Here is an 11,139-nt window from a genome sequence, read left to right as displayed (position 1 = left end):
GACAAAGAAATGACCATTAGTGTAATTTTTCAACTTTATCTTGAATGGTACTCCCATTTACAATCTCCTAAAAACTTGGATTGGACATTTTGATGACTTGCTACTAAAGATGTGAATGACCCCCAAGGACTGCTCTAACAAAATTCAGAGGCTAATAGGTCCAAAGGCAATGATGAAACTGTATTTCATCTACTGGGGAGGCTACAGGCTGTTCTGACTATTTTTATGTTTTAAAATCCTAAAGAAAGGGGAAAAGAAGAAAAAAAGAAAAGAAAAAGCCTTGTAATGATGACATTTACAATTAAAATAATTGTGGGGAAATACTCTTAAGCACTTATACCACACGTTCCCTAAAATGTCAATTTTTAACCAAACAATTAAACTTCAGGGAAAGTTCTTATATTCCTGATCCTGTCGACCTGCCAGTTAAGATACCCTTCACTGTTGTGCTCCTATAACACCCTGTTTACACCTGTTTTATATCACATCTCATAATGTATTATAATTTCTTGCATATATATATATAGCAGTTTGTCCCAAAAGACTGTCAAGGCTTGAAAACAGGGATTACAGCCTACAGTTTTCTGTACCTAACACCAAGCACACAGTTCAGCTCAATATTCACTGACTAGATACTTTGTTATTTCTATTGTCTAATGCAATGCCTGCTACATGGTAGAAAAAGCAATTTATAAATATTAAAGGAGGGCAATCCATGGTGGCTCAGCAGGCAGAGTCTCGCCTGCCAAGCCAGATACCCGGGTTCAATTCCCAGGACCTGCCCATGCAAAAAAAAAAAAATATATATATATATATAACATATATATATGCATATATACACACACACATACATATTAAAGGAGAATAAGAAACGAGGTTGGGCAGGAAGAAAGGAAGGAGAGGATGGTTCTAATTGTTTTACTACTCAACAAAGGAAATGTACAAACAGCAAAAGGTGATCCTATAGAACACTTTTAGGCAAAATAGGAAGATATCAAATACTAGGTTGTAAGAGTACCAGCATATCCTTAAGAAGAATGCTAAGGATCAAGGTTTTATTTATTCCACCTTCATGCAAAGACTTCAAAACTACCAGAGATGATTATTTAATTAAGTGGACAAAGGAGAATTACAACAAGACTATGAGGATATGGGACGTTCCTAGAACCCTATATGTTAATTTTGTTGAGGTATACATAAACAATTGCAATGAATACCCTGCAAAAAGGTCTGTGAAGTTACTTTCAAAGATATCTGAGGCGGTTGAGTCCTTCTTCAAAGTTAGTCCTGGAAAGAAAAGCAGACTAATAAAAGATGATGCCTCAGAAGAAACATAAAGGGGAAAAAGAAAAGGCAGCTACTTCCCATCCCATTTCTGGGTCTATGGAAAAGAAAAATATGAACTGGGAAAAGCCCAAAAGAATATCATTTGTACTTTCCCTTTTCTAAACTGTAATTTCTTGACTATAGGATCACATCTTACTTATTTCTGAATAGCAGCATAGTGCCTTACAAATACCAAAGTACAAAGATAATATCTGTCAAACAAATGTGTGAATATCTGGAAGGTGAAGGAGATAATTAAAAAATCATGACTGACATTCAATGACTTGAGATCCCCTTATTCTCTAACTCAAAAGAATCTTCCTCACATAAACAAAGGCTGCCAATACCCTAAAGATAAACCATCTCTTAAATCAGTAAAATCAGGTATATCAAGACATTCTGTTTAGCAAAGAGTGAACAACCCGTTCAAGATCAAACAGATGCTTAAATATTTCATACTGTCCTCTAGGCCTAATAATTTGATCCAGTATAACTGCTGCTCTTGCTGCCTCAAAAAAAAAACCTATTTCTAACTGTACAGAGCAATATAGATTCATCTTACCTGAAAATCAGCCCTCTTGACAATATTATGTTCCTCTTATGAGAAATTCCATGTCAGGGTTTCAAGGGTCCATACATACAATTACATACAAATAAGTGTTTATTTTCTCTACACATATATTCAAGGGGTACTGGGTTACTACTGGAAGCATAGAACTTAATGTTAGTAATTTAAATTTTATATTAAAATTCATTTGCAAAAAAATTTCTGGCTGACGCATTAAGAAAATGAATCCATCCTTCAATTATATCTGGAAAAAAGAGGCTTGTGGCAATAAAATTATTTTGTGTGTGTAAAGCACACTTAAAATATTTGTATTTTATATAAAAACTTACTCTACATAAATTTATATATAAATATTTCATTTTATAGGTAAGTATTTCCATTTAGATGGCTGCCATTTTTTTTAACATGGGCAGGCACCATGTCATTTTATTTTAAATCAAAGTATATACAACATAAAATGAGATTTTCTTCTAATCATAATCACATTTTTCCTTTTTTTAAATTAAACTTATTTGAATAAATGATGAGTTTCTGAACAATTCAACTAGTCTGACTTGATAGTATCGAACAGAAATTAGACTTCAAAATAAGACTCCAACTCTGCAAGAAAAATCATTACCCTCCGCCCACCCTCCATGGGTCATGATACCCAGAGGTGAAAGTCTCCCTGACAACGTGGGCATGACTCCCAGGGATGAGTCTGACTCTGGAACTATGAGATAGACAATGCTTTCTGGACCAAAAGGGGAAACAATGTGTAATAAAATAAGGCATCAGTGACTAAGAGAGATCAAACAGAGTCAAGAGACTATTCTGGAGGCTACTCTTATGCAAGCTTCAGTCAGATAGTATTTATTGCCATGCTTTGTTAACCCCCAATCAACATCATTCCTAATAACTCTTAAGAACACTAACGGCTTGAACTGAGATCTTTAAAGGTTCCACGCACTAAGTTTGCCTTCCTGGAACATATAATTCTCAATATGCCCTGTTTTTCTTGGAGAAGATATGCCTTTTAGAGAATTATCTTCTTCACTTGACTAAATTACTTTTACTCTCAGATCTATCTGAACTCCGCCCTTGCCCCTTAGTGCTAACAGTTAACACCTGAGGCTTTTTAGAATAAGCTACTTAGAATCATTTTTAACAAAATAAGACATTCCTTTTCAGAACCGGTCCCAACCCTCAAGTGTCACCAGTCAAATGCCAGTTATTATATGGCTCTGCATGTCCCTTGTCTTGGGGCACATTGTGCTGGTTTAAAAGGATGTATGCCCCCTAGAAAAGCCATGTTTTAATCAAAACCCCATTTCATAAAGGTAGAATAATTCCTATTCCATATTGTATGTTTGAAACTGTAATCAGATCATCTCCCTGGATGATGTGATTTAGTCAAGAGTGGTTGTTAAACTGGATTTGGTGACGACATGTCTCCACCCATTTGGGTGGGTCTTGATTGGTTTATTGGAGTCCTATAAAAGAGGAAACATTTTGGAAAATGGGAGACTCAGAGAGAGCAAAGAACGCTGCAGCACCACGAAGCAGAGAGTCCACCAGCCATTGATCTTTGGAGACAAAGAAGGAAAATGCCACCTGGGGAGTTTCATGAAACCAGAAGCCAGGAGAGAAAGCTAGCAGATGACGCCTTGTTCGCCATGTGCCCTTCCAGCTGAGAGAGAAGTCCTGACTGTGTTTGCCATGTGCCTTCTCATTTGAGAGAGGAACCCTGAACCTCATTAGCCTTCTTGAACCAAGGTATCTTTCCCTGAATGCCTTTGATTGGACATTTCTATAGACTTGTTTTAATTGGGACATCTTCTTGGCCTTAGAACTGTAAACTAGCAACTCATTAAATTCCCCATTTTAAAATCCATTTCATTTCTGGTATATTGCATACTGGCAGCTAGCAAACTAGAACACACACCCTTGTTCCAGTATTCTGAGCTCAATCAATTCCAAAAGCTTGCCCTTTTTTTCCATTAGCCCCACCTCTCTGCTGAGAGAGACCTCAGGGTTCCTTTCCTCATTTCTCTGGGTTTATCTGTTCTTGGAGCTTGTATTCAGCAGTCCACATTTGTTCAGTAAAACTGCAATTGGGGCTTGGTTGAGCTACCTTCTCTTGCTCCTAATAGAGACTGCATCTTCTTCCCATGGGGAAGTCTCTCTAACACAGCCTGCTGTGGCAGTCAGGGAGTGACACCAGCCTCCACATTTTGGGGATTTTACCAACAATTTTGTGCTATGATCTTAGCCCTTCCATCATTCCAGATTGGTATACAATATGTGTCTGGTGATGGATGTCCCAGGAATAGTTATTCCAGACCATTCTTGGCTCTTTACTAATTGCTCTAGAGGACTAATTAAATTCCACACCTCCTTATGCTTCCATCTTGCCCCACCTTCCTGATAAAGGTTTTGATGAATTCTCTAGGAAAAGCTAGCTGATCAGCTGAAATAGCAATAGAAAACCTTTTTTTCTGACTGCTGAAATCATCAGTTCTTTCTTTGAGGCCTTCAATTGATTGGAGTGAGTTCTCATTGCTGAAGGCAAACTCCTTTGTTGATTGTAGGTTTAGTCAATCATAGATGCAAATAAGTTGATTGATGATTTAAATCCACAAAATATTCTCATGCTAACAATCAGGCTAGGGCCTTCTTGGCCAAACAACTGGATACCATAACCTAACTAAGTTGACATGTGAACTTAACCATCAGAAATACCTTTTGACATTCAGGGTAAAAAAATATCAATCAACTGTGAAGGTCTATAATACATTCCTCAAAATATAAAGCCTAAGAAAATTTGCTTCTCAGACTCCATTTTCAGGAAATTTCTGGAAGATATAGACCAGCCACACAAAGGAGTAAACTAAGAAAGAGAACACATGGAATCAATGAAGCATAGCTCCTGTCCAGCACAGTAATGGTAGGAAGTACTAGAATGATTATCTGGGAAATCTTACTGGCATGCAGTCAGTCCATTTTGGAGTAGGAGAAAAGAGGGTTGCCTTAGGAGGCATTTGCAGAGGGGGCAAATTAGAAGATTTGCAAGTGTCTTGGAAAATAACCTAAAGAGTCTGTTAGGGTTCACAATGCAGGAGGACACAAAGGCAGTTAGCAACCTTTGGAATACTAAAAATAAATAAATAAATAAACTGCTTGGCTATTCAGTGAACATAGTACAACTTTTATTGATTATCAAAATTTAGGATCAACATTTATGCTTTTAAATATTTAAAAGGATAACACATTTAAATATGGTTACAGTTATCATACAGTTATCATAGTAAAAGTTATCAAAAGATGTGAAAGTACACATGACAAAAGGGGAAACCATGAAAAAGAAAGAAAGAGCAAGTGGAAAGGGGAGGGTGTTAAAAATGGAGACTCAAATGTGCTGTCTACAGTTGGTGAAACAGGTAATAAAAGTATATTCTATATAGGGGGAGATAAAGGGTAAAAATTGGTAGATTGAAATACTGCGGGTTGATGAGAGGAAGGGATAAGGAGTTAGGAATGTATGGGTTCTTTTTTCTTTTTTGTTGAGTGATGCATATGTTTTAAAAATGATCATGGTGAAGAATACACAACTATGTGAAGAAAAAAGTATATTATATAAAAGTACAAATGTAATAAAAAGATTTATTCAAACGTTTGAGGTAACTTTATTGAGGGGGTAGAATGGAAAAGAGATATTTTGATAATGTCTAAAATTCATGACAAGAAAATAATGATAAATGCATATCATTTAGAGATATGGAGCTAATACAGGGCTGCCACAAACAGTTGCACAGGTTGTGCAGGGTGCAACTGAGCATGGTCTTTCTAACTGACCACCAAATACCTATATACATAAACAGCTTAAAAAATTAAAAGTGGTTAGCTTTGGGGAACAGAATCAGAATTGAAGAAGGGCCAGACAGCAGACTCTTGTTTTTTTCACAAGCCACACAGCATTACTTTATTTTTAAATCACATTATGTATTACTTTCGTTTAAAAATATTTTAAACTCCATATTTAATCATATTTAAATGTTTTATGCTTTTATTTATTATTTTAAATAATAACAAAATATTTATTTTATCCATCATCTTTTCCCCACCACTGCTCCATTTTCAAATCTTAACATCTTTTGAATGGATTTTGATAGTCTTCTAAATGCTTTCTTTGCCTCTTTATCCCCTCACACCCATGCTGCACATACTTCTAGAGTGGTCTATCTTGAAGACAAATATGACCATATCACTCCTCTGCTTAAAACATTTCAGTGATCCAGCCATCCTCTTTGTGATGTTCCTTGGCATGGAGTTCCCCTTTTGAATTCCAACAACTGCACCCTTCATCTCATTCCTTTCATTCAACTAACACCCTTTATCACCCTTTCGTTCAAGGGTCAGTGGCTTCACATAAGGCTCAATCTAGAATAGAACTTGGTTCCTTCTTTCCTTTTATGAGCTCTGTCCCTTGGTTTTGGCTTCACTCTCAAACCTCATCTAAGATGATCACAGCACATTTACTGGAAATGAGCAAGAGGCTCTTCCTAAAGTCTCGTTGTTTTCTTCTTGGTCCTGACAGTGTAATGTGCTTATCTTTGGGACAATCAGTGTGGTCAGGGGAATGCAATGTTTTCATTGAGCAGTCCTGAATTTTTGCTTAGCTCTGAAATCAGGAGATGGTGTCAATTCCATACGAAGTAGTTAAACTGGAAATAGGTGAGGGAGTGATCTACAAGGAAAAAGTCAAGTTGAAGTTTCCAAAGGAAGGTAGATAAATCCTGTGTGACAAAACCTACTGATATTCGCCCTGATCGTCAAAAAGAACAGTGTCTATGCTTTATCTCTGAAGTTCCAGCACTTGGTGTAGCACTTCACAAATATTAAGTGCCCAAAATGTTGAATTGGACTGGACTGTTGGAGTATACATTTTTACGTGCGAGATACTGCTTTCTGAGATAAAGACATATTTTATAAGTTATACACCTTAAATGTTGACATTTTAAAATCAAATCACCCAGCTTATTCAACTGTAAGTTGTTTAAAATATTTCTGTGAAAAATGAACAGGATTTCATAGTTAAATATAAATTCTAATCATACTAAATTTGCAAAATGAAATCCTATCACATTTTTATATACATTCCAGTTTCTACACTGAGAAAAGCATGAAAAATACAACCCAAAGTGGATGAAATTTTGGAGGGCCTTTATTTGATTATTTAATTGTAATTATATCTAACTTAAAGAGTGCTTGGAAAGCTTTAAGCAAAATACACTAAGCAAAAATGCTGCTTTGGCAATAAGTTTTGCATCATTCTCAGAGTGCCAAAATAAACTCTTGGATCAAGGGATTCATAATAGAAAAAGAGCCTGCTTTTTAAAATTACATAAAAGCCTATCTGAAGATTTATTCTCAAAAGTGAGAACCTGAAAACCAGACTTCTTTGAGGAATAAAGATGTGCTAATAGGCACTCTATCTTAGCAATTGAGATTTCCCCCAACAGCATGATGCAACTATTTCATTAGCTGTACGTGGGTAACTTGATTCTTTTCACTGTCTCTATTTATTCCTTTTAGAATCTATCCGGGCAGCTATTAAATGGTGTCAGGCCAAATTCTTCCTTCAGTCTTCCTGCCAAGTACTACCATAATTATTGAGAATGTGATCATCTGTTTCATATTGCTTTAACTCGTGCTGAATGAAAGCACCAATGTGATTTATGATTTCATTTCAACTTTTATTATTGAAAAGGAGGAAATGTGTGGACTCTTCTTTTTATTCTCTTTTCCCAATTAGAAGACCATTAATAAATTAACATTGTCCCATTTGGTTGGAGGAAGAAAGCTGATTATAAAGGAAAGGGAAGGTTTGTCAGAGATGAAATTGTTGGGGCAGGGGAGAGAGAATGAAGAATCTATTTAGTATGTATAAAAACTTTCACAGTCCAGACCTGCTCTATCCAATATGGTAGCCTCTAGCCTTGTGTGACTACTGGAGACTTGAAATGGGACTAATATGAATTGAAATTTGCCATAGGTATAAAATATACACAAAATTTCAGACAGTACAGAAAAAAATAGGAAATATCTCAGCAACCTATATTGATTATATGTTGGTAATGCTTTGGGATATATTGAGTTAAATAACATATATTGTTAAAATTCATTTCACTTCTACTTTTTAAATGTGGTACTAGAAAATTTACACTAGTGGTTTGCATTTGTGGCTTACATTATATTTTTATTGAACAGTGCTGGTCCACAATTATTTGCATGATATGCAGAATTTGAGTTTTCAGAGGTGAGATATAAGGAGATATAAAGTCATATTGACAGGGTGGGCCATGGTGGCTCAGCAGGCAAGAACGCTTGCCTGCCGTGCCAGAGGAGCCTGTCCATGTATATAATAAAAAAAAAAAGTCATATTGACAAGCATTCTCAATGTTATCTTCTATTTTAAAAATTCACTTGAAGGAATATTTGTCCCTCTGGTAAGGGTAAAAGTAGGAGAATTCAGTGACGTAGCTATGTATTGGGGGAGGATGAATAGTTTTTGTCTGGGTATCTATGCTCCCTTTTTTTTTTCTGTAATAGTTCCCTTGTATTCATCTTTCCCTAATTTTGAGGCCTTATGTTTTGGATGGGGTTGACCCAAGATTCCAGAGCTTTCAGTCTTTCACCATTGAGTACTATGTTAGCTGTATATTTCATATATTCCCTTTATGGTGTTGAGGAAGTTTCCTTCTATTCCTATCTTTTGAAGTCCTTTTATCAAGAAAGGATGCTTGATCTTGTCAAATGCCTTCTCTGCATCAATCAGGATGTTAATGTGGTTTTCCCTTTTTGCTTTCTTAATGTGTATATTACAATAATTAATTTTCTTGAAAAAATTAATTTTCTTGAGATACCCTTGCATACCTGGGATAAAACCCACATGATTATGGTGTATAATTTTTTAATATACTTTTGGATTTGATTTTCAAGTATTTTCTTGAGGATTTTCAAATCTATATTCATCAGAGAAATTAGTCTGTAATTCTCTCTCTTCTTTTTTTAAATTCTCTTTTGTTGTAGTATCTTTATCTGGCTTTGGTATTAGTTTGATATTGGCTTCATGGAATGAGTTAGGTAGTGGTCCCTCCTCTTCAATTTTTTGGAAGAGTTTGGGCAGGATTGCTAGTAATTGTTCTGGGGATAATTGGTAGAATTGACCTATGAAGACAGCTGGTCCTGGGCTTTTCTTTGTTGGGAGATTTCTGATGACTGATTAAATCTCTACTTGTGATTAATCTGTTGAGGTCTTCTATGTCTTCTAGAGTCAGTGTAGGTTGTTTGTGTGTTTCTGGGAAGTTATCCATTCCATCTCTAAGTTGTCTAATTTGCTGCCTACGGTTATTTATCATACCCTTTTATGATCCTTTTTATTTCACTGGCATGTGTATTAATGCCCCCTCTCTCATTTTTTATTTGTATTTGCATCTTTGCTCTTTCTTTCCTTGTTAATATAGCTTTGATCCTCTCAAAGAACCACTCTTGGTTTTGTTAATTCTTTCTATTGCTTTTTATTCTCAGTTTCATTTATATTTGCACTAATATTTGTTATTTCTTTCCTTCTGCATGCTTTGGAATTAGTTTGCTGTTCTTTTTCTAGTTCCTCCAGGTGTGCAGTTAGGTTTTTGATTTTAGCTCTTCTTTTTTTAATGTAGGCATTTAGTGCTATAAATTTCTCTCTTAGCACTGCCTTTGCTGCCTCCCTTAATTTTTGATATGCTGTATTCTCATTTTCATTCATCTTGGGATATTTACTAATTTTTCTTTTGGTGCACTGATTAGGAGTGTGTTGTTTAACTTTCAAATATTTGTGAATTATCCAGTTATATGCCTGTTATTAATTTCCAGCTTCATTCCATTATGGTCAGAGAAAGTGCTTTGTATAATTACAATCTTTTTTAATGTCTTAGGACTTCTTTTTCCTGTCCTAACGTGTTTTATCTTGGAGAATGTTTTATCATGAGCACTTGAGAAGAATGTATATCCCAGTGTTTAGGTGTGTAAAGTTCTGTATATATCTGTTAGGTCTTTTTCATTTATCATGTTATTTAAGTTCTCTGATTCCTTACTGATCCTCTGTCTAGATGTTCTATCTATTGATGAGATTATTGTGTTGAAGTCTCCAACTATAATTGTAGAGACACCTATTTCTCTCTTCAGTGTTTCCATGGTTTGACTCATGTATTTGGAGCACCCTGATTAGGTGCATAAATATTCATGGTGATAAATATTCTCCTTGGGGGATTGCCCCTTTTATTAATATATATTGTCCTTCTTTGTCTCTTATAACAGTTTTGCTTTTAAATTCTACTTTGTTCAATATTACTATAACTACACCAGCTCTTTTTGATTACTGTTTTTATGGAATATCTTTTTCAAACCTTTCACTTTCAACCTAATTGTGTCCTTGGGTCTAAGGTGAGTCTGTTGTAGACAGTATATAGATAGATCATACTTTTTTATCCGTTCTGCAAGTCTGTGTATTTTCATTGGGGTGTTTAATCCATTAACATTCAATGTTATTACATAAATGAAGTTTGTTCTTCAGCCATTTACCCTTTGGGTTTATATGTCATATCTTATTTTTGTCTCTATTTTTACCCTTTAAGTCCCCTTCTCTGATAATCTTCATTTCCACATTTTCCAAGCCTCTTTCTCCTGTCTTTCTTTTCAGCCTGTGGAACTCCCTTTAGTATTTCTTGTATATTAGGTCCCCTGTTGACAAAGTCTCAGTCTCTCTTTACCTGTCAGTATTTTAAACTCTCCCTCATTTTTGAAGTCAGCTTTGTTAGATAAAGAATATTGGCTAGTACTTTTTCTTGTTCAGTACCTTAAATATATCATACCACTGCCTTCTCCCCTTCATTGTTTCTGATGAGAAATCCATACTTAGTCATGTTGAAGATCTCTTGTATGTGACAAATCCAATTTCTTTTGCTACTATTAGAATTCTCTTTTTATCTTTGGCATTTGATATTCTGATTAGTATGTGTCTCAGAGTAGGTCATTAGGATTTATTCTGTTTTGAGTACTCGGCACTTCTTGGACATTTATATTTAATTCTTTCATAAGAGTTTGACAATTTTCTTACATTATTTCCTCAAATATTCTTTTCTTCTTCTCTTTCTTTCTGGTGCACTCATGCTATCATTCAGTTCCCTGAGATCCTGCTTAACTTTTTCCATTCTTTTCTCTGT

This window comes from Tamandua tetradactyla, chromosome 19, assembly GCF_023851605.1.
Source record: "Tamandua tetradactyla isolate mTamTet1 chromosome 19, mTamTet1.pri, whole genome shotgun sequence".
In the NCBI taxonomy this organism is placed as follows: domain Eukaryota; kingdom Metazoa; phylum Chordata; class Mammalia; order Pilosa; family Myrmecophagidae; genus Tamandua; species Tamandua tetradactyla.
This window is presented reverse-complemented; position numbering follows the sequence as displayed.